The sequence below is a fragment of the Podarcis gaigeae genome, assembly GCF_964106915.1.
Source record: "Podarcis gaigeae genome assembly, chromosome: 8".
In the NCBI taxonomy this organism is placed as follows: Eukaryota; Metazoa; Chordata; class Lepidosauria; order Squamata; family Lacertidae; genus Podarcis; species Podarcis gaigeae.
In genome coordinates this window covers 43,133,706-43,156,563 of record NC_139684.1, presented here as the reverse complement: position 1 = coordinate 43,156,563, position 22,858 = coordinate 43,133,706, and the positions used below count along the sequence as shown (strand labels likewise).

Genomic DNA, 22,858 nt, shown 5'->3' with positions numbered 1-22,858 from the left:
GCCTGTCATTCCTTAAGCAGGAACTGAAAATAGGGGGAATGAAATAAAACAAGAGGATATATGCCTTTTAAACATGCCGATGCTTCCAGTCTGACCAGGCTTTGGAAGGCTTTGGGGCTGGTGATGCTAAACCATGTGTATACAGTGGTACCTCTGGTTACGTACTTAATTCATTCCGGAGGTCCATTCTTAACCTGAAACTGTTCTTAACCTGAAGCATCACTTTAGCTAATGGGGCCTCCCGCTGCTGCTGCGCTGCTGCTGCACAATTTCTGTTCTTATCCTGAAGCAAAGTTCTTAACCTGAGGTACTATTTCTGGGTTAGCGGAGTCTGTAACCTGAAGCATCTGTAACCTGAAGCATATGTAACCCAAGGTACCACTGTACTTTTCTTATTTCTATATGGGACTGCCTCTTAGGCATTTGGGATTGATTGAGGAATTTCACATATTTTTCCAGCCTTGGGGAAGAGCTGTTTTGGGTGTCATATGGCGAAGTGGTGACAGAGTGCACTTATCAGAAGCCCACCCACTCCATCTGGACAGCAGCATCCTTTTCAGGAGTGCCCAAGAAACAGCCACACCTGGCCCAAGAGAGGTGCTCTGCTGGGACACCTTGCACCAACACACAAGGGGCTGAGGCCAAGCTTGCGTGTTTCAAGATGTGTCACTTTGGGCCCCTAGAGGTGTAGCCCTGTCCAGACCTACTTGGGATTAATGCAAAGAGGCTTGCTTCCAAGTGAGCAAGCCCAGGATTAGGCTGCACCACAGACTTTGTAGAACTCTTCCCACCCCACAACATGAAAGAGAGTGGGAGACAGGGTTCTCTTGCACTGAGCTCCATGTGCCTCACCTGACACTACCCCACAGGGTATCATTGGGGGTGGGCAAATCTGTCAACTTCCATTTTTTCCCCATTTTCCCAACCTTTAGTTCTTTGCATCAATTGGTGATTTATTTTTTAAAGAAAACAAAAATTTTCTTCAGTGAAAATTCTCGTTTTCTCATCAGGATTTTGGTAAGAATTTCTCCTGGTATGTGTATATTTTGCCTTATATACACATGTGTGCAAAGCAATTTTCTCTAATATAATGCATTTGTGTTCAGACTTCTCCCAAGTTGCATACATGACTTGGCTGCAAGGCAGCATTGCAAAATCTGGAGATTTGTGAATTTCAAAGGATGGCTGCATTTCAGGTGCTGCCTTGTGTCAAAAAGTGCAGATTAAGTGGGTTTGCCTTTAAATGCAAACTGAGTTTAATTCCCCACCCCCTAGTATCAGAAGAGCTTGTTTCAGTGCAACCGCCAGAAATGTCTCAAAATTTCTCATCCTGCTTCTATGATGCACCCCCCCCCCAGCTCTCTCCTCCTTTCTCCCTGTGCTGCTGATGCCTTTGATTCTTTCCTCCTCCAGTCTCCTTTACCAGGCGAATCCATCCAAAGTTGAAGGAGCCACTGGAGGGGGCTGATTGGAGGTGGGAGAGCAGAAAGGGGCATCTTCTCTCCCCTTTCTATCCATGGGGCAAATGCTGTAGTTCAGTTGGTTCCCCCCACCCTGGACCTTTAGGCTTTAAAAACTATAATTTCCCTGTAAACCTGTTAAGTTGAGAAATGGCCTGTTCCTATAGAGTCCACGGCGCATAATGAATCAACCCCAATAAAAACCTAAAAGGCACAATAAAAGGAAAGCAAAACTCAGCGTGGTCCCTGCCGGAGCACTTGGCACTTGCCTCCCCCTAAGTAGCTGTTTAAAATGTACGCCCGTCCAGGGCGAGAATTACAGTGGCTTGGATTTACGGTTGCCAGGGCGCCTGCTTGGGAGCATGAGATATGGCCAGGGGTCCCCACCCGTGCCAGGGGTAAGCTCCCCCTGACTCAGGGGCAAGGGGGGGGATGGGAGCTGAATGTGCCTTTAAAAGCCACTGAGGGAAAAGGGTTTGTAATAGAACAGCAAGCACATCGCTATCATGGCCTGACATTTCACCCCAAACCTATCAGAGGGAAAGGAGATGGAGACTCTGAACTGCAAGCAGAGAGAAGTGAACTTTCCAGGAAGCCCCACATTTTTTTTTCTTGGAAAGCAACACTGAGGGCAGGATCACTCTGCTTCCATTAGGCAGCCCAGCTCTCTTCGCATTTGCCGCTCTTTCTGAGCTGTACGGTGGAGCTTATTTGGGGACACACACTGCAAAAACATATTTTCCATCAGGCCTTTCACTTTTACTTATCTGTAGCCTTTTTGCGTGTGTGAGATATTTAATTCGAGGGTGTTTTTTAAAAAAATAGAATTGTGTTTTACTCTTTTTTAACGCTATTTTCATGTATGTATGTGTTTGCTAAAATTATTGTAAGTTCCTTTGAGTTGCTGCGGCAAATTAGTGACTAATAAGTTTAATAAATAAAATAATAATAATTTAGAAAGATCCGTATAGCACCCAGAAACCTCTAGTTTATGGTAGTGCATGGACAGCAAGCTGTGCTTTTTTGCTGCCCATTCCTGCATCTGAGGGATGGCAGTGATCACCATTATCATTATGATGATGATCAGTGCACAATTGTAGAAGGAACATGGGAAAACCTGACACAGGAATGATTAAAAAGTAGCAAGATATGCATGACTTCTTAGTCACCAACACAGAATGCAGCAGCCAAGAAAATCTTGGTGCAAGTATGCTGAAGGAGAGGAAGAATCCCTTCCATGGTCACAGGACAAAAGAATGTTATGTTCAAAAGAGCTAGCAGAGCAAGTGGACAGGGATGTGGCCTGGCAGGGAGGAGAGGAGTTCAAGGGCAGAGTTTAGTTGAAACTCTGGTTGCAATGTTTTCTATTTGCACATTGTAAACTGCCTTGCCCCTTGGGGAACAGCAGATCATCATCATAAATAATAATATTTAATAAAAATAACTAGTACTGTATCACACACTCTGGAATATACTCATAATGGAGAGAATTACACATAATTTAAGATTTCAACAAGGCCTAAAACCCCCAGACACATTTTATATGATTTGGCATTCCTTTATTATATATAGAATGAAGCCATTATTTTCAACCCTTGTCACCAGCCTGGCAAATCTGGAACTATACTTGATAATCAAATAATGTTGATTGTCTTTTCATGAAGACAACATTTATTCTCACTTTTTTTCTTTTATGACTTGGACTTTATTTTAACTCACATGTAACTGTGCTTATTGTACATGCCCATTTTACAATTTTGTTTTTCATGTTTTAATTTTTCTCTGTTATAACTGTTCTCTGAGTTTTATATACATTGTAAAATTGAGGGGGGGGGGGGGAAACAGCAGCTACTAATAATAATTATTTCCTGGTGGGATAAATGCTTTGCCAAAAGTGGTGTTTTCACCCTTAGGTAAATTGTTTGATTTCACTTCCAGACAACCTGTTTACTGAGTGTTCATCCCGATTCATTTGCAGGGAGATTAAATGAGGCTGGCTATTAAATTTGTTGCTTCTCTTTCATTTGTGGGGAGATTAGATGATGTTGCATCAAAGCAAGTGTTATTCCTGCATTTTCCAGTTTGCTTTTCATTTTCCTCCTTAAAAGTCTGATCTTTGGGGAGGCTGATTTCTTGCACAAGAATTCCTGACCAACTGTAATAACACAATCTGAATTTGCCAGTATGTGGTTGACTTGCACCTGAAAACAGTGGCAGTCTGGAAGGACTGGATTGTCCTCATCAAGGAGGACAATTCCGTTGGTCCAGCCTGGGCTGCATTAATGCAAATGGCTACTGTGCAGAAGGATGCAGGGCTTGCGTGTGAGGTGCTCCTTGCGGAGTGTGCCCTAGGCTGGTTAACTGCTTGTTGCTGCCATGGGTGCTGGCACCCGCTGCCCTTTTCTGCAGGTTTTCACACTAATCAGGTACCACCCTCCGCTAGCTTTATATGATGTTTAGGAAGGGAATTGCCTTTTGCATTGCAGCTGACCAGGGAAATAAGAGAATTTGCAGGAGAAGAGGAGGGAACCCCGCTGCAGACAGTATTCCCTCCTCTTTTCTGTGTCTGAATTTCTGGGCTGAAGGCTGGCCATGGAAAATCAGAGAGAGAGAGAATTGGCAGAATCTGATGCATAAAGAGAAAGCAGAGGTTTACCATCCTGAAGAACAACAAGTGTCTTTATTGTTATGTTATTTGTGAAACCTTTGATGTGAGGTTGCTTGGTGGATGCAGTGTCAAACTTTCCCCCTTTCCTGGCAGCCAGCTTCCCGCCTGGTGCTGCTGCAAGGGGATGTTCTGGGTTCCAAATGGCAACCAGTTAATGGTGTCAGTCAGCCGAGTTGCCAGCACAGCCGCTGCTAAGAGAGGCGGCTGGGCCGCCTCTGTGCACCACATCAGGCTCCCTCTTTTTACTGTGGCTCATCTTCTTTTCTGTCTTTCTCCCTGTGAAGTGACCCCTTCAACCCTGGGCTTCTGCTGCAGCCAGCCGAGCTTTGGCCTGCTTGCCTTCTCATGAGCAGCCGCCTCTCCCGTTAGACTAAGCTTGGGATGAAACTCCAGGGGGCTTGCCCTCGAGACCATGTCGTCCACCCCATCCATTTCCCCCTCTAATCCTTTGTGCCGATTTGGAAATCTTGTGAACCTGCTGCGGAGCCGCCTTTATGGCAGGGGAAATATTGTTCCACGCAGTTCTCTTCGTTAGATCCTCACCAACACAGCTCCCAGTCCTCCCCCTGGGAAATCTTGACCAGGGACAGGGGGCAGTTCTCTGCTTTCTCTAGATGAGAGGATAATTTTGACTTTATTCCCCCCCCCCTTTTCTGAAATGGTGCTTGTGGTGAAATGCGAGGAATCCATGCACGTGGAAGCAGACTTTAATAACATTTAAAAGAGTAGGCTTGTAACAGTCAGTTTAAAATAGCCCTCAGCTGATTTTTTTAAAAAAAATATTGATAACCAAATATGCAGGGAACATTAGTTACCACCCCCAATTTAATAGATTTTCAAGTGCACACACACACACCCATCATGGGAGAAATTGCTTCTCTTATGAATCCTGTTTTTATTTTGTACAATAATAGATTTGGCAAATTGTTCTTTCTACTCCTTTTCACTGTCTGATATTTAAGCATGTGTGCAAAAAATCAGAAGTGGTTTTTTTTTTAAAAAAATACATTTATAATTGTTCAGAATTGCCAGTAACGTTTAATAACTATCAACAATTTCTTAATTGTTTCTTTAGAAAAGCCACCCTTCAGCATGTCAGTCTAAATAGCATCAAAAGAGGCTTTTAAAGAAATCACAAAAATTAAGCTGTTTAACATCTTTTTTCAGATAATACTGATTAGATTAGAGATAATTATTCATCTTAATTTCACTAAAGGGAAAAAAATTACTCCCTTCATTGCTTCTAAATGAAATTACAGATCAGTTTTTCTACAGACATTTCTTTAGAGGAAAAACAAAGCATGCTTACAAATGCCTTCAGAAAGCGAAGACAGACATTTATGTTTTCTCTTAGAATGTCCTTCGTTAAAATCTTCAAACTTTTTAATTCTGTTCTGATTCTTTTTCTGCCAGAAAATGCCTATATGGATGAGGAATGGCAGGTAACCACTGCACTGTTAGGACTGGTAATATTAAAACATCGTATGGGCTTGCAACATGTTCTTCCAATTTCTTTCTTTTTTTAAATGTCTCCATATAGATATAAATATATAAAACCAAACCATTTAAAACTAATGGCAATTTCTGTCAATTTGCATTTCTCCCATTAATAGAAAAATGCACTCTCCTGAAAATCAGAAAGGGTTTGGCCAGCGTAAGTACTTTAAAAAAGAGTTCTTAGTTGGGGCTTTTTGTCACATTGTAAATATTTCAAATGAAGTCTTTTAACACCAGAGTGGATAAGGCAGAAAATGAACTCCCCCCCCCCCTTAAGAACAGAAGGAAGGCTGCCTGCCTGCCTGTCCGTCCATCCGCCTCCCTCCTCCCTTGCTCGCTTGCAAGCGGGGATCCAGAATACAGCTGAGAAGCCGTAGGTACTATTAGGAACATTAGAGATGTCATTTTCCGCATTATTTTAATGGAAAGCTTACTTTTTGGTACAACAAGTCCTTTCTGACATGATATAAATGTTTTAAAATAAAAAGACATTGAGGGGATCAGAAAAACATTTTAGCCTTAATTATTCATAAATAGCTACCTCAACTCCATTTTCACAAAATGTCAGTTGACCAAGAAACATGCTTATTTTGCATGAGAAAAAAGAATATTTGTGCTGTAAAAGGATGCTAAATCAATGTATATTTAACTTAAAATGAAATTTGCAAATAAGAGACAACCGTCTATCATAGAAGTGCATTAGCTGGGCAGGGCAGGCCCGGCTGGTGCAGAGAAGCCAAGGTTAACCCTTTCGGAGGAGAATACCTGCAGGGCTTCCTAAAAGCTGCCTTGGGGGCAGGGCGTTTAGCAGCAAGAGCCTGAATGGCAACAGCAGTCCTGGGTTGTGCAGAACAGCCCCATCTGGCTGCAGAGTCCCTGCCTGATGAAGGGGGGGGGGTAGAATCAAGGGTCAACCAAGGGTCATCTAGTCCAACCCCCTGCAATGCAGGAATAGGTGCGATGGGATTCCTACGCACTTCTCGTGCCCAAGGAGTGCTTTGTTCTTGTTAACTCTGTCGATTAAGGGTAATAAAAGAAGAGTTCGAGGAGTTTACAGGCGGAATGAATGTTCTTCTCGTCCTGACACACACACAGCGCCCCCTCCTCCTCCTCCCCACCCCCATCCATCTTGCGGTTTTTTTCCTCGGGACCTTCCGTGGCTGAAGTGCGTGTTTGTGTTTCCAGGTTCCGTTGGCTGACCTAATTTCAGAATCCATAATGCATGATTTCGAAACCAATTTGTTATTGTAATAAAATAATTTTCGGGATGCAGGGAGGTCCTGGAGAGGCTGGTGTTCAATTATACATGCACTGCGGCCCGGCGCCTGGGCTGCGCGCGGCGCGCAGGTGGATCTCCCGGTGACCTTGGCACCGGCGAGGGGAGCCTGGAATAACAATCAAAGTCGGGGCTGGAATTCTGGCCGTTTCCAAATATTAACAACTTCTGTCAAAGAAAGCGCTGATTTCAGCACTTATGGTAATAGCAGAGGCATCGGGATCTCTCTCTCAGAGAACCTAGAAAGGGAAGAAGCCCCGATCTCAATAGGATTAAAAGCCAGGCTCTTTCCCCCCACCCCTTTTATTTTAAAAATGCTAATTTGTTTTCCGCGTTTTGTCCTTTCTCTCCGGCTTTGTTATTCAGGTCATCGCCAGCAACCCGATGAGCTGCCGGAAAGCAGCCCACAGGGAAGGCTTCTGTGAAAAGCCCCACAGCAGCGCGCCCCCCTCCACGCCGCCCCCCCCCCAGGCTGTTGCAGGGAGAGGCGCAGGAGCCTTCTTCCGCACGCGCGCGGGCTGCTCCGCGGTTTGTTCCGCTCGCGAATCGGCGCGTTAATTAAAACAGCCTGGTCCGCCTGTGACCCATCTTAGAGAGAGATGAACTGATCTCGCCTCAGAAGTTGGGCTGTGAAATTCAAGAGTCGCCTCTTGGCACCTGCCCGTCCGTAATCTGCTTATCTGGCAGGATTTCCCGGGTGCTCCGCGGCTGCTGTCCGTGCAGAACGGGAAGCGGGCGGCGGGAGAGGGGGGAGGCAGAGCAGGGACTCTAATTCACCATGTAATTTGTTCGGAGATTCCTTTGATAGGTCTGAAAGTGGAAGCATCCTGCCGAGGACCCAGGCCTTGCAAAGGCAAGCCACTTGGTTGCCTGCGTGGGGGGAAGCGGGGGAGGGTGTGTACGAGCTCCCCCCCCCCCAGCAGGGGACCCTCCCATGAATAGCCATCCGCCATCAGCAGAGTTCTTCTGTGAGATGGCATCTTCATTGAATGAATGAGCCGCTTGAAACGTTACTTTTATTGTGGGGGTGGGATGTTTGTCCTCAGCCCACCTCAAACCCCCCCCCCTGAATGTCTGGGTGGGGGAGAACATGCATTTCGGGGCAAGCTATTTGTTGCATCTCAGTCCTGCCCAGGCTTTGAACCTCCCCAGCTAAGCAGTGGGGCAGCCACTCCCGCCCCCCCCCCCCTTCCAAAGGCACAAATGAGCAACCGAAGGAAGACTGAGCTCCACACAGCCAGGATGAGAAAGGATCAAAGGCAGAGAGGGATGTTTCTAATGCGTGTTAGTTGAGTTGTATACATGGTTTTCGAAGGAAAGGAACATAATGGAATTTAGTTATCTCTTCCCAGCTCCACCCCCCAAAAAACACCACTTTTCAGGCAGGGATTCTCAAGATTCCAGGCACATTTTCCTGATTTCCAAAGGGGTGTGATTTTTGGAAACCATAACACATCCTGGGTTTTTCCCCCTCCTTTCTCATTTACATTTACAGTAATTTTTAGATGGTTTTCCTGATATGGAAAGCAATAGATGCACATTCCTCCATGTGTGTGTCAGAGACCCTGGTCTTCCCTATAGCAGCACATTTTTTCAAAAATAAAAATAAAAATTGCATACACTGTGGGGTGGGGTGTGGGGTGTTTGCTTAGGGCAGGGGTCAGCAACCTTTTTCAGCCATGGGCCGGTCCACCGTCCCTCTGACCATGTGGTGGACTATATTTTGAAAAAAATATGAACAAATTCCTGGCCCCACAAATAACCTAGAGATGCATTTTAAATAAAAGCACACATTCTACTCACGTAAAAACACACTGATTCCTGGATCATCTGTGGGCCAGGTTGAGAAGATGATTGGGCCGCATCCGGCCCCCGGGCCTTACATTGCCTACCCCTGGCTTGGGGGTGCTCGTGCTTCCTGCCCACTGTGGGGAGCTCTGTTTCCAGGGTTTCCTCCCATGTGTCACATGGATCAGGGCTGTGACATGGGGGGGGTGGCTTCTCAGCAGGGGGATGAACAGCAGCCCAACTATCTGGAAGGCAGCCGAAAGAAGGGGCCTAGGCCAGCCAAGTTGCCGCTGTTAGCAGAGGTCCCACTGCAGAGAACAGATACCTCCAAGGCTATGATGCAGGTGTGGTTTTGCCAAAGGCCACCCTAGCAGCTCCAATGGTCTTTGTGTTGCAAGCTCAAGGACCTCCTTTTTGGACCCAAAAACATCACCTGTTTATGCCAGGGAGGAGCTCTAGGTTGCACCTGTTTTGCCGCTGGATTATGAATCAAGCGAATATCATTCTTCTTGAACCCCTCACTTCTGTAGGAGGTCCATTCAAGACCAATGAGTGTTCCGTAAAAGGCAGAGATTCATAACATCGAGAGTGACTTTGAACACCATGTTATGACATTTCGAGATTATTAGCTTGATTTCGTAACATTCCTCTGCAGTCTTCATGTACTTTGTCTCCCCCCCAACCCCCCAAGGTACCCAAGGCTGCTTGGTATTTTGCCGCAGAAATGCATCCAAAGGCTTTACAGCATCTCCGCCGTCTGCAGGAAGGATTTTCCACTTATCTGCCTGCAATGGTGTAGCAGCTTTGCTAGGGGGTGGATTCTGAAGTATCACTTAACATCAATCCATTTCCTCGAGATTCTTGATAACATGGTTTGTATTTCACCACTAATAAATAGGCCTGCAGGAATGTCAAACAGGAGCCTCTCTATTGCCCTCTCTCCCTCCCTCCCTACCTCCCTCTCCCTCCCTCTCTCTTTCTCTTGGCTGAACAATCCCCACCCTCACTTCACAATTTGGATGGCTTTGAGTGCACATTTTGCTTTTCCTTCTGACTTGAGCCTCTGGATTCTGGGGGTTCAGTTTGGAGGGCTCGCCCTGCTGCTCCCCAAGGTTTGGCCACTTGTTACAGTGGCGACTGCACCGCTGTTTCAGTGTGGCACGAACCTCTGACATGCTCATCGTATAACTATATTGTAGAGGAGTTTCAGCTGGAAATTTTGGTCGTAGAACCAAAGGAGAGACCTTTTCCCCGACCAACATTTGCTGGTTGTTTCACCCACTTTGAATCCCAAGCTGCAGGACTCAGCCAATTTAAACAACTTGCAGCTCATCCACACTGGAGTTTAATGTGGATTTGGAGCTACTTGTGTGTTTATTTTTTTGTGGCATTCTCCTCATCCCCCACGAAATGCAGTGTTTTTTTGATCTGATAAAGGAAGAAAATCCAATATAAAACTGCATGTTACCTGATTGTGGAGTGCATTGTGTGGATGATCACCCTCCCCCTATGTGTGGCAGGGTTTCACTGGGTGCCGTCTACTGCCACAACTCCTATTTCCATTTTGTTTCCAGCAGCCAAAAAGGTTTTTTTCTGCTGTTCGTTGCTGAAGCCACATTTGCAGTGTGCCAATTTTAAAAGCAGTTCTGCACAAAATTGCTCTTGCACAAGGCAGCTGTATTCAAAATAAAAATAAAGTGTGTCCTTGCAGGTACAGGAAGTGAGAAGGGAAATAGGCTGGAAAGGAAGCAGCAGCCTTTCATGTAAGCAATTCCAAAACCTTGACTGGCTTGGAATCTCTCTCTCTCTAACACACATATATAATCTGGTATATAAAAAAACCTGGTTTTAATTTTTTTTTAAAGGTGTGCATGCACAGGTAAACAAATGCCTGCTTGCCTGCCCGTAATGGACCTCAGGTTTCTGAAGCACAAATATTTTTGTTATTATTCACTTTTCTTTTGTGCAGATCTAGTAGACTGAAAAACTTTTATTTTGAACCATTTATTATTTTTAAAGGTTTGCATGCATAGATAAACAAACACTTGCATGCATGCCCACAACAGACCTCAGCTTACTGGAATTTACGGTGGATGGGGGGGGGGGACAGAAAGCAGCAAGACTACATCTCATCAAGCGGCACCCACTCCTGTGGACGGGAAACATCAATACAGATTTTGGAGGAATAAAATTGAAAGTGTGTGGACTAAGACACACAAGTACAGAGACAAAAACAGCTACCCATGGATGCCTTAGTAGGGAAACAGCCTCAGTCCTTTTTTTTTACCCAGTCAAGCTCTTCCAAGTTGACTTTACTATGTAGAGAACCATTCACAGTCCACCCCAGTTTGAATAAAAACCCGTCCCTCATCCTTGCAAATAAACCAAAACAGTGCTCAAGAGCGATGTGCCGCCTTAAGCCATTTGACAGCTGTTGAAACCACAAATAGACAATAAGGGGAGGTAGGGTAGGTCAGTCTCAAGAAAGGGGCCAAGGGAGTTGTATGGGTCAGCCCCCAGCCAGGGGTTGGTGGTTGGTCAGGCTGGCCCCTGCCAAGAGCATGGGCCCAGGAGGGGCCAAAATTTGCACCTCTCCACTCTGGCTTGGAGTAGCTGGGAGCCTGCCCATCTGCATGCTCCCCAGGCCACTCCTCCACTCATCCTGGGTGGCTGGCCGAGGCATGCAAGCTCCTCTGGGTACCTTGTTGGAGAAACCCAGTTCCTGGCATGTGCCATTGCAGCTGTTAGAAGTGCAAGAGGAGTGCCCAGTGGGACTCCAAGGGTGCAAGGGACTGGGAGGGGTGCATACTCTGGCAGCCTTGCCCCGACTTGTGGGACTTCAAGATAGCACACAAGCCAGTTTGGTTCAGGGTTCAGGAATAATCAATCCAATGTGGTGCAGCCAATAATAAGCTTTTCGTGGACTGTCTTCCGTGTCCAGAGACAGTCTATCTGTGAATACCAGATGCTGGTGACAAACAGGCTTGTGATCTTCCAGGTACATCATTGGAAAGCAGGCGCCTCATCCTGATCCAGAAGCATAATTATGGATGCTCATAACTATTTCTAGCTTGAATTTGGCCCACTGCACAGCGTGTCCTCGCAGGCAAGCAATCTATATCCTCTATATAAAAACAAAACAAAACCCCTCTTCCCTTTGGGTGGCGAGCAAAGGCTCCCTCCTGCTGCAGCCCCTGGGAGGGTGTGGCTCGCAAGGCACAGGGAGGTGCATTTCCCTGTGCTGCGATTGGCTGCCAGACAAGGCAGGTCAGAGGAGAACAGATTCACAAGTGAAAAGACAATTCTTGACAAGCAGGACCCAGGCACATATTGGGCTTTTCTTTCTCTGGGGAATTCAAGAGATGAAATGTCAAATGAAACAAGCCCTTTTTAATTTCTTAGATTACATCCAGCTTTTAATAATGTGGCACCCTGGAAATGAGAACAGATAATATTTGCCTTGTAAAACAGAGCAGCCGGGTTCCTGTCAGAAGGCAAATCGCCTCCCCAGGCTTTGTTGTGGGTTTCAGCTGACAAGTTTGCGGATGCTCTGGTTTGTAAGCTAATGGGATCCAGATGTCTATCCAGTGAGGCCACTTTTGCACCGTTGCTCCTCCTACCCCCTCCTGCAGGAGGGACAGCTGTGGCCACAGAGATTCTTGACTCTTTCTCCACATTTTGGAGCATTTCAGATCACTTTTAAGCTTCCTTCCTTCCTTCCTTCCTTCCTTCCTTCCTTCCTTCCTTCTGTATAGTGCTTTAAAAAGAGAAAGGAAAGCACAAGACAGCCATTTGTAATGCAGATGAGCATTCTGGCCAGTTTCAGGGTTTAGATTTGCATCACAAACTCTGACTGAAGGAATAACTGCTTTAAGGCTCCCAGGATCACATGGTGGCTTGTACAAGTAACACATGGTGATGCACTGAAGGTGCATGAACTTCTTTCTCTGATTAAAATGAGTGGGTCCTGAGAGCTATTCTTATTGGCTGCATTGTGCCCCCCTCAGCCACTCTGGCTTCCTTGTAGCATACACAGACACAGGCAAGGGCGAAGGTATCACAGAGGGCCAAACAGCATGGGAGAGAGGCCCGCTGCTCTGTCCTCTCTCAAATGGGGCTCAAAGTGCCCTCTCTGCTGCTCACAGCACTTTGGCCCCATGGCCCTTTGCATCTCAGCTGAAATACCGGAAGTGGGTCTAGCTGGGAGAAAAATTCCCAGAGAGCAGGACTGGGGACAGAAAGGCATGAGATGAAAGTATGGATCTGAACCCGCACCCTCTGGGACTTTAAACAGCAGTCTCCCACCCAACACATACACACCTGCTTTCAACCCGTACTTGAAGACCTGGCCTTGTCCCTCTCAAGGGTTGTTTGGGCCTGATCCTAGCTGGAGTTCCACATGGAGTCTGGGAAATTGTCCCTCCAGCAAGAGGACGGAGATGGTAGCTGCCTGAGTTCCAACTGCCCAGCTTCCTAGAGGAGTCTGCTTTCTTTCTTTCACTCTTGGAGAAACCTGTTACTCAGTGGGCAATAAAACTGAAAATAAAGATCAGAGCCAGTGGAAATGTCATAATGGCAGGGGGTAGAAGCATTAGCCGTTGCCCATAAAATGTGAGAGATTTAGACGTTTGCACCCCATTATTGCGCCAGAGGTCGGCTTTCTTTCTTTCTCCACCCCCCTTCTTCTCCTTCACCTTTTCCTGGTGGCAGGCGGCTTCTGCTACCCCCCCTTCTGCTACCCCCCCCTTCTGACGCACCCCTTTCCATTTACTGCCCATAGTGATAGATTTATATTTTTGCTATGCTTCCCTCCCCATTTTTTGGAACTTAATCAGCAGCATATATTCTCCCTAACTCTGTTCCCAAACCACAGAACCACCTGGGTTAGATTCCCTCCTGCCTGCCCACCCTCACCTCGTTAACACTTGAAGGGTACTATTGGTCTGATTTGTACATGTGACATTTAGGTGGATTTAGCCTACAACAGGTTCATATTTTAGATAGCTCTATTTTCCCCGAGCCCCCTTTGCGTTAGCCTCCACCCTCCACCAAACATTTTATCCTTTGCTGTTGTCAAGCAAACCTTCTCCTTCACCCCACTTCACTGAAGGAGATTGCCTTGCCTGAGAGGAGGTAAGCCCAAATCCACAAATCCACAGTGAAATGAGTCTTTTGTAGGCTCTGCCTAGGGAGATGTTGTAATAATAATAATAATAATAATAATAATAATAATAATAATAATAATAATAAATTATACCCCGCCCATCTGGCTGTGTTTCCCCAGCCACTCTGGGCGGCTTCCAACCAAATATTAAAAACAATACAGCATCAGACATTAAAAACTTTCCTAAACAGGGCCGCCTCATAATAGTTAGGGAGAAAGCACCAAACACCCTTTTCAATACAAAAACCTATTTGTGGATCAAAAAATTCAAAGCGTCCATGATACAAAACCCAAATGTTTGGGACTGAGCCAAAAAATTAGATTCAGATTAAAAAACAAACAAAAATTCAGATTCAGTGCAGATTCATGTTTTCTTTTTAGTGTGGGAATATCTACAACCAGTGCTTTTTTCCTGAAAAAAATGTTTAGGGATAGTCTCATTTTGACTCAAGAAAATCACCATTTTATAGTTCAAATCAGGAAAAATAAATACAGTAAATGGACAAAAGTACAAAGATTCATAAAATGTTTAGGGGTATGTGTACCCCTGTGTCCCCCCCCCCCCAGAAAAAAGCACTGTCCACAACCAAATCCTAACCATTGCATGGGGCAGCCAGGTGGATGTGACTTGGCTCTACCATAATCACATCACTGTGAAAACAGATGGGTAGTTTTAGGGTTTCTTTCCTTCAAGTTCAGCACAACTTTTATTCCTTTTTACACATTTTCACCACAACCTATTTCCCACTCCCTCCCCCCCCCCGCACACTCAATTTGCAATTGAAATAACGCGAGACTCTTCCGAGAGAAGTTGAAGATATTAACTATGAAATTCTGAACAAAAAAAATTCCTTCCAGTAGCACCTTAAAGACCAACTAAGTCAGTTCTTGGTATGAGCTTTCGTGTGCATGCACACTTCTTCTTTTGAAGAAGTGTGCATGCACACGAAAGCTCATACCAAGAACTGACTTAGTTGGTCTTTAAGGTGCTACTGGAAGGAATTTTTTTTGTTTTGACTATGGCAGACCAACACGGCTACCTATCTGGAACTGGAACTATGAAATTCTGAAACAACAAGAGCTATATCGTCGGTTTCCCATGAAATGAGAAATATGTTCTCTTCAGCCAACTACATTTGACAGGAGGCTTTTGAAATTAACTCTTGCTCAGATGATCACTTTCCTACTATAATTATCAAGTGCAGTAATTCATAATAGGAGGTGTGTGAGTACATCATGCTTTCTTCAACACGTAACACACATCTCCACCACCAATTCAGAAAGCAAAAGGGCCCACTTAAAACAAGCAGCCTCTCCAAGGGCATGTGTGTGTTTGTGTGTGCATGCGCCAGTGAGTAAGGTTTGCATTCTCATTCTCTCCAGACAAACCATCTGCTTACATATGGATAAAGTCACTTTTTGAAACACCTTTCCTCCACCTCTCTGGAGAACAATAATCACATATTCTCCCCGCTTTCGGACATATCTGGGGAAGGCAGAAAAATGGATGGCAGGCAGGCAAAAGTCTCACCGGTGGAGAGCTCCACAATAGGCCCTTGGAAGTAACTGAAGATAACTTGTATTTTGAGTCTCAACTTCAGGCATGGTCAGGAAATGACTCTTCTGCCATGAAAACATCCAAGTCTTTTCCCTTTCATGCCTTGGCCTGAGAATGGTACCAAATGAGGAGTGGCTATTAAATGGATCTACATGTAAGCATTCCAAACAAATTTCTTATCTTCTCATCTGAGAAATGGGTGGCTTTTCTCAGCTTTTTATGATTCCATGTTATGATGTGCCTGCTCCCAGGGGGAAGGCAATTTCTCTTTTCTAGAGCAGATATTACAGCCATAGCCTTTTTTTAAAAAAAAAAGCCTTTAAAAATTGGTGCTGTCTTTTGCAGAGGGAGGATGGCACTGGCACCCAAAGGCTTTTCATATTATACTCCAAGACAGAAGCAGGAAAGGAAGGGAGCGATAGAGAAATAGAGCTGTTTTTGGTGCATTTAAGTGCTATTTATCAGAGAAGAATTGAAAGCAATATTATTAAGCACTTTTTTGTTAACTTGAAGAAGTAAAAGGGGGAGATTGGCCAGTCCTGTTCTGCCTTTTTGTTAACCAGGCAAAGTAAAGAAATAGCCACAAAACCTTTAGAAGCATTCAAGTACCTTACTGACTTTCATCAGATGTTTGCTGCAAAAAAGAAAAAAAAGGGAGGGGGAATCGTTCTATCTTTTTATTTTTGCTTTGCTTTAATCTTATTTGATGATGTCTCAACAGGCTGGGGCATGCTTTCTCGGATGGCAATTTCACCGCACCATATGTGTCTCTCACAAGATAGCAGAGTGAAATGAGTCTTGGCAGGAAGAGAACTAAACATATCGACAAAGAAAAGGAAAAAAAAATTATTTACTTAACTCCCTCTTGCCTGCCTGCATTTCCTTCCCTTCAGCTGCTTCTGCTCCCAGTCAGCCGGGTAAAGATACAGGCCCAGCTACAGCTTTGCTTTGCAGCCATCTTTGTTAGTTTTAATCCCAAACACTTGCCACAAGGCAGCATATCAGCTCGACTGAGGAGAGCTTGCTCTGTCCCAGAATACCCAGGAGGCACTTGAGCACAATCCGGCCCTACAGCACCTCTTTGTTGCCACCCTTCCCAGTAATGAGTCTTTCCCCCCAGAATCCTTCTCCATCCCTAACCTCTGGAATACATGAGGTACTCTGAGAAACTCTGAGATGCTTGGTTTGCTGTCCATTTCCCAGATGTAAAAACTAGACCTCCTGAATCAGTCAGTTACAGATTTCTCAGAGTCCAAACATTCTAAGGAAGAGCTCCTATTTTACCATAGTAGCCCAAGACCATGTCCTCTGGTCTTGTGATGTTGTTCGTCAGGAGAGTCTGCCTTGAGGCTGCCTGTGATGGCGCTTTACTCTGAAGTGCATCAATCACCCAGTGGGGTCCTTAATTTCTGCTTCCAGCTCTCAGCAGACAGGGGGTTAATGGAGCGCGTGCGCTAAGGCGGGGGTGGTGCAAGGTCACTCGGATCTGCTTGTGCCTCACACTTGCAAGGGCTTTGAAAAGTGGAATTCATTTCTGTTTACAGCCATGTCACAGCCGTTTGAATCATACGTATTTGTATGAGCTGGATATTTAGGAAGCAAATTGAGGCTCACTCGTGCATTTGTAGGAGAATTCTGTAAAGGGCCGAGTATTTTCCAAGCTATATTTATCGACAACATATAGGAAAACCTTGACTAGGCCTATAATTAAAAGTACTCATCTTTTTCTTTTCTAACCATGTGAAACAATGGTTGATCTTCAAGGAATCCCATCTCAATTAGCAAATGAGTGTTTCACTAGCACTTAGAAGCTACAGAGTGCCTTAATCTGCCTCAGGATGATGGCAGAGGACCAAGAAACCTGGGATGTGCTTTGCAGTGGTTTTGAAAATCCTTGAAAGCTTTGCGGAGAAGGATATTTAGAGCAGTCCTGGGTGTGGCAAGAAAGACCATTGGGGGCTCAGGGCTGCTGCTGGATGCAGGCTGGAGAAATGCCTCTTTGAGCAGGTTTATTTAATAATAATAATCTTTGCTAGGAGGGCAGCCCTTTGTCACTTTCCCAAATAAGGTTCTTAAAAATGCATTTATGCAACATTTAGGCTTTCCACTTTTCTTCATTACAGAAATAATATTACTTTTCTCTGTGTTATTTCTAAACTCAGACGTAGCTTTTTCCATGCCTGACATTTAAGCAGTCGCACATTACCAACTCCAGGGTGCCTGAAAGCAACTTTCTCCAACCCAGCATCATATGGTTATTCTGTTTTGGGGTGCTGGAGTTTGTAGTCCAAAATCTCTGGAAGGAACCAGGTTGGGAAAGGCTATCTTAAATGACTGTCTAGTGTCACCTTGCAGAACCTGGTGCAGTTGTATGTGTAAGCGTGACTAAAAGCCTTTCCGAAATTCACTCAGATTGCAAAGAGAGTTTTTCTTGCATTGGTTTGGCAGTGTTCTATGTGCTATCAGAGCACTCAAAGTGCATTATGTTGGGAGTGAAAGAGATGTGACAAGCAATGAAACAAAACAGAAAATCCCCAGTTTCCACGAGTGCTAATAAATCTCAGGAAAAAGCCACTTCCAGAAATGAACTCGAATGTACACAATCCCATTGTACTATTTACCCTCTGTACCTGATCCCTGCCACAAAGTTCCCAGAGTTCAAGAAGGTGCCTTGGCTTGAAGCTTGTTCCATGGGCCTGAAACGGGGCTGCAGGATGAGGCCATTTGTAAGTGCCACCTGTGCCACTTGCACAAATTCTGTCTATCTGCCTGGCACATCTGCAGGGGGACACAGTGCCCAGATTTTATATATCTGTATGGGGGTATATGTCACTTTCATTTTGGAGAGGAGGCAACTTATGAACATTTTAAATAGTAATGCACTTAAGAAAACCTGGCAACATATATTTTATATTTTTACTCTAAGAAGAGAGAAATTCCATTATTTGCTGTGAATGAATCCTTCAGGTTTGTTATGCCAACGTATATTTCAGGGTGTAAAATGTGCTTTTAGGCAAAAAAAATATCTCTAAACAGTGACAAGTACAGTGGTAGCAACTTTGTACTCTGTTAATGACTGCTCGACGTAAAGATTTATCTGTATTATCTCCTGCTGTGCAGTTCCTTGGACATCATAGGGAACTGCAATGTACAAAAGCGGGAGAGGTTGGTTTTTTCTCTCGGGAGGGTGGGGGTCCTGCTGCAGAGTCACAGCTTGTTGGATCTCTGAGGTTGCCGGATTTTACCCTACAAAGAGATGACTTTACAAAAGGGACTTCCGATCTAGTGGGGCTGCGTTTGTTCTTTCTGTTCCTGATCGCCCCCGCCCCGTGCGCGCTCCGCCTGCCTCTGGCTTTTCCTTTTCGTATGATAAAGTTCTTAATCACCTGTTCTCTCTGCAAAAGGCTGCATGGGTACACAGAGAGACAGACAGACATCAGCCATGTGAATGGGAATGCATTAGCCCAGAGGAACAATTCGCTGGGGAGAGGGCGGGATTAGAGGGTGCTTTGCTTTGCCTATCAGCCTGATTATCATTCGCATTGCAGGATAAAAGCGTCGGAAGTGATGATGCCATCGAAGAGGCATTACCAGATTCTTGGTTCGAGACATTTGCGAAAGTGAGAGAGATCACTTTGCAAAGTGCTGGAACTTGAATGGCAGGCATGAAAGGTTTCTTTCCGCTGGGGGTGCATTCCTTGGAAAGCCACAGCCCTCTCCACAGGGCAGGGAAAGGCAACACCTTCCCTTCCGAGCACTTTAATAGCCACACACTCTTGCGGTGTGATACCCCCACACGTCTGCCAAGCACATGGTTACGGCAGCCTGTGCGTTTGTTTCTGAGTGTTCACTGGACTGGGGGGGGGGACTGTTTGAGTCTTTCTTCCTTTCATTCAGCGAGGCAGAGTTCCCATGCTGAGGAGAGGCAGCTCTCAGGCTCTGAAAAATTGCATTTAAAACAAGGAAATGCAAAAGATTCGTGGAAAAACCCGGCTGCTGTCACTGGGGGAGGGGGGCGACTTGCTGGTGTCCAGCGGTTTTCTGCTTGTTTTCGTCACTGCAACTTGACCCGTGGCTTAGGAGGAGGGAGCTCTGGCGAAAATGCGGAAAATAATGATTTGGATCGAGGCTGAGTTAGATGAACTTTGGTCTCATTGAAAAGTGGGGGATAAGTTGACCACAATTTACAGCACCGTTGATTCCAAGGGCTACGAAGCGCAACTAACCCAATGTAAATTGGGAGGGGGAGAATCACTAAATGAGACAGAAATGGGTTTTTTTGTGGGGTGGGGGGCTTGTCACAAATGTGACTGTCAACTAGCTGACCAGAGCGTTGCAATAGGGTGTGCTGGGTTTGGGATGGGGGAGGAAGAGGTGTTAACATTTCCCCAGTAACAAAATATTGCATGTTTTGAATTCTGGGGAAATGCCATTTCCTTGTCATCGCTGAGTAACCACGGTGCATTCTGCACACAAAAGGGGGGGGGGGGAGGCGGCACCATTGTGTCACGCTGAAAGTGGCTCATTTAAAACAGCCTAAATTTGAACAAGTTGGAAAGGTTACAAGCTGCCTCAGTGAGGACACGGCTGTTTCTTCAGTCAAAAGCTCTTCAGGTTTGACTGGGAGAGGGATGTTTAAATAATCAGAATTATTCTGACATTTTCTTTTGCCGTGCCACCATTAGTTACATGCTAGGTAAAAAATAATATCCTGCAGCTATTTATTCATGAAATATTTTAAATAAAGGCCAGCTTCATTTTCCAGTGAATTTTGCCAAATTCCTTAGCCATTTATTAGTGACTGTTTCTGCTAATTACTTAAATATTCGTTGCAAATCAATGTAATATTCATTACTTTGAGGGAAAATGTTTCAGAAGAGCTTTGCAAGAAATGACAATTTCTCCTAGTGTGGTCTCTGCAAAATTTGGTGTCATTTCCTGTATTAACACAGAATCAGTCAATTCTCCAGAGAGGAGGAGGCAAGGTGGTAAAACTAGGATAAAAGCTTGATAATTCAAGCAAGTACTCTGCAAAAAAAAAAAAAAAAAGTAGCATCCTTTTGGCTTGTGGAAAAATTGAAACAGCAAATCTTAGTGAGCACCTGGGAAGAATCTGTGCAAATACTAATATATCAGTACATGGATTAAAACACCAAAACGGTCAGATAGTCCCTGCTGCATTTTTATTATTATTTTGGACTAATTCGAGTATTGTATTTGTTCTGCTGTGCCGACTGCTATAAACGTCACCTTTTGTAATTGAAACAATTAGGATTTTAACATTTTAACTAATTCTCTCTTAGGCACTGCCTTGACATTATCGTGTCCCCCAAACCAGTTGATGGGTCTCAGATTTGTTATTATTTTTTCCTCTGAAAGAGAAAGACTTTGCCTTCCTCCTCCCTCCCTTCACGCAGAACAGAAGCAACAGCAGCCAAAAGATACCCAAATGCCCGGCCTTGGATCTGGCTGGGGGGAACGGAGATTGCTACGGCAAAGGCAGTTGTGGGGGGGGGGGGAGCCGGCAGCCTCTGGAATTTGGCTGCGTTTGCAGCCGTGATTTCCAGGGGGCCTGTGCCAGCCACGTGGCTTTGCTTTGGCTCTGCCTAATCTCCAGTCCCGATACATATAGTCTCCCCCCCCCCACCGGGGCAGGGGGGCAGTCAGCAGCCATCTGTGCCATCCCAGGCAGGCCTCGTCCTGCAGCCACGTTCAAGTCCAGTGTCCGAGCTGTCCTGGGAAGTTTATCGTCCACTCCATCAAAGGGTCTAATGGTCAGGAGAGAGGTCTTGATGGGTCCCTGGTGACCCGGCATTAACAGAGTGGACTTGTTTAAGTGTTACGGAGGGTGTCTCCGAACGATCCCGACGCCAATCCCCGTTTCCTTCAATGAGCGCTCATTTGGGTCATGGCTCAATAGGACTCTCTCTCTCTCTGTGTCTCTCTGCTGACCTGGCCGAGCCTGGAAGGGCTCCTCCGGGGGCTGCCCTCCCCTCGGTGACCAGCAGACAGAAGGGCGGATCAATGCCCTCTGACAACAAACGAAACAATCGCCTCCCCCCTCCGCCCCCCCTCCCGCTCCTTCTGTCCAAGTAGCTTGGAAACGATCAAGATAAATGGTTGGGTCTGAACCTGGAGACTCCAGACCGAAGAAGCCCGAGGGCAGGCAAATCCAATTGGCTTTTGCATAACGAAAATGTGAGGTTTAGGGAGTCAATGTAGTGCAAGATTAATCCAGATTAAACTGTTTGGCGGCACTCACTCGGCTGTTCCCCCTTTTGTCCCCTGGAACGGCTGGGGTGTGTGTGTTCCTTCGGCTGCTCATCTGAATATGTGTGTGGTGTGTGTGTAAAGCAGAAAAGGTGTAGCAGGAGGTATTGAAACAGTACACACTAATCATCATCATCATCATCATCACATTTTATTATTACCTTTTAACGGTGCATTAATTCCCCCCCATAAAAAATAGTTATTTTTTGTTCCCCCCCTTTCCCTCCTTCTTTAAGAAATTACATTTGAAGTATTTTCCTTTCCCCCACCAGGATAGGAGCAGCTGTTTCCTTATGGAGAACTGTTCAAAGCCTATACCTGTAAGTTTGTTCCTTGCTATTCCACACTGTAATAATAATTTCATTTTCATACAAACATTATTAATTGTCAGATAGCTGTATCAATTCTCTCTTGAATATTTTTGTTGCACAGTATTTATTTTCTATTTTGTTTTTTGCACCTAAATTTGAAAATAGAATATTTCCCTCCTCTGATCTCTTCTCTCTGCTGATCCTGCACATTTAATATTTTGGGTAAAATTCATACAAAAATGTAATCCCTTCTTGGCAAGGGATTTCAAGAGATAATTGAAACAGTTTTCTTTAAAAATGTATATATTCTGAAATAAAGTTTAAGACAGTACAGAATTAAGAAAAATAACTGCATGGAAGCCTTGTTTTAAATATGCTGACAGGCATCAAACATGTTTCTAAACCCAACATCCTATGAGGAAAAAACATGGAAATAAATTGCAGAGAAAAAGAGCCAAATAATTTTGATATTTAATCTAGTATTTTAGCAAATGTGCCATATATGAATTGGTTTGAATATGTGTGGGATCTCCCAGAGATATATGCATGGTTTAAATATTTGATTCCTTTCTTAAGGTTCCAATATATTAATTTAGCTGTACACAAATTTGTTACAAATTTTCCTAAAGATGTTTAGAAAATGCTTAAATAGGATAATTATTTAGACCTCAATTAAATGGATTTTTAAATATAGAAATACAGTGGCATATGTCTGTCTATTATCTATCTGCCATCTAACCAGCTAGTTCTAAAGTATTGGAAAGCAAAGAAAAACCAAGTTTAGACACGAAAGGATTTTCCCTCCTGAAATATGGTTGCAAGGAGCTTTTACTTCTTTCTAGGTTGCTTTCTAGATTAGGTGTCCT

The 22,858-nt window shown here is 44.8% G+C and overlaps 1 protein-coding gene across 1 annotated transcript in view; it reads left to right on the top strand.

Annotated features, from left to right (window-relative positions):
- The window catches only part of ZFHX3 (zinc finger homeobox 3), a 402,702-nt gene that overhangs the window by 46,096 nt on the left and 333,748 nt on the right, over window positions 1–22,858 (top strand). The window contains exon 2 of the mRNA XM_083752187.1: window positions 21,954–22,001. The gene's annotated coding sequence lies outside the window, so the exon portion shown is untranslated. The remainder of the gene's footprint in view (window positions 1–21,953; window positions 22,002–22,858) is intronic.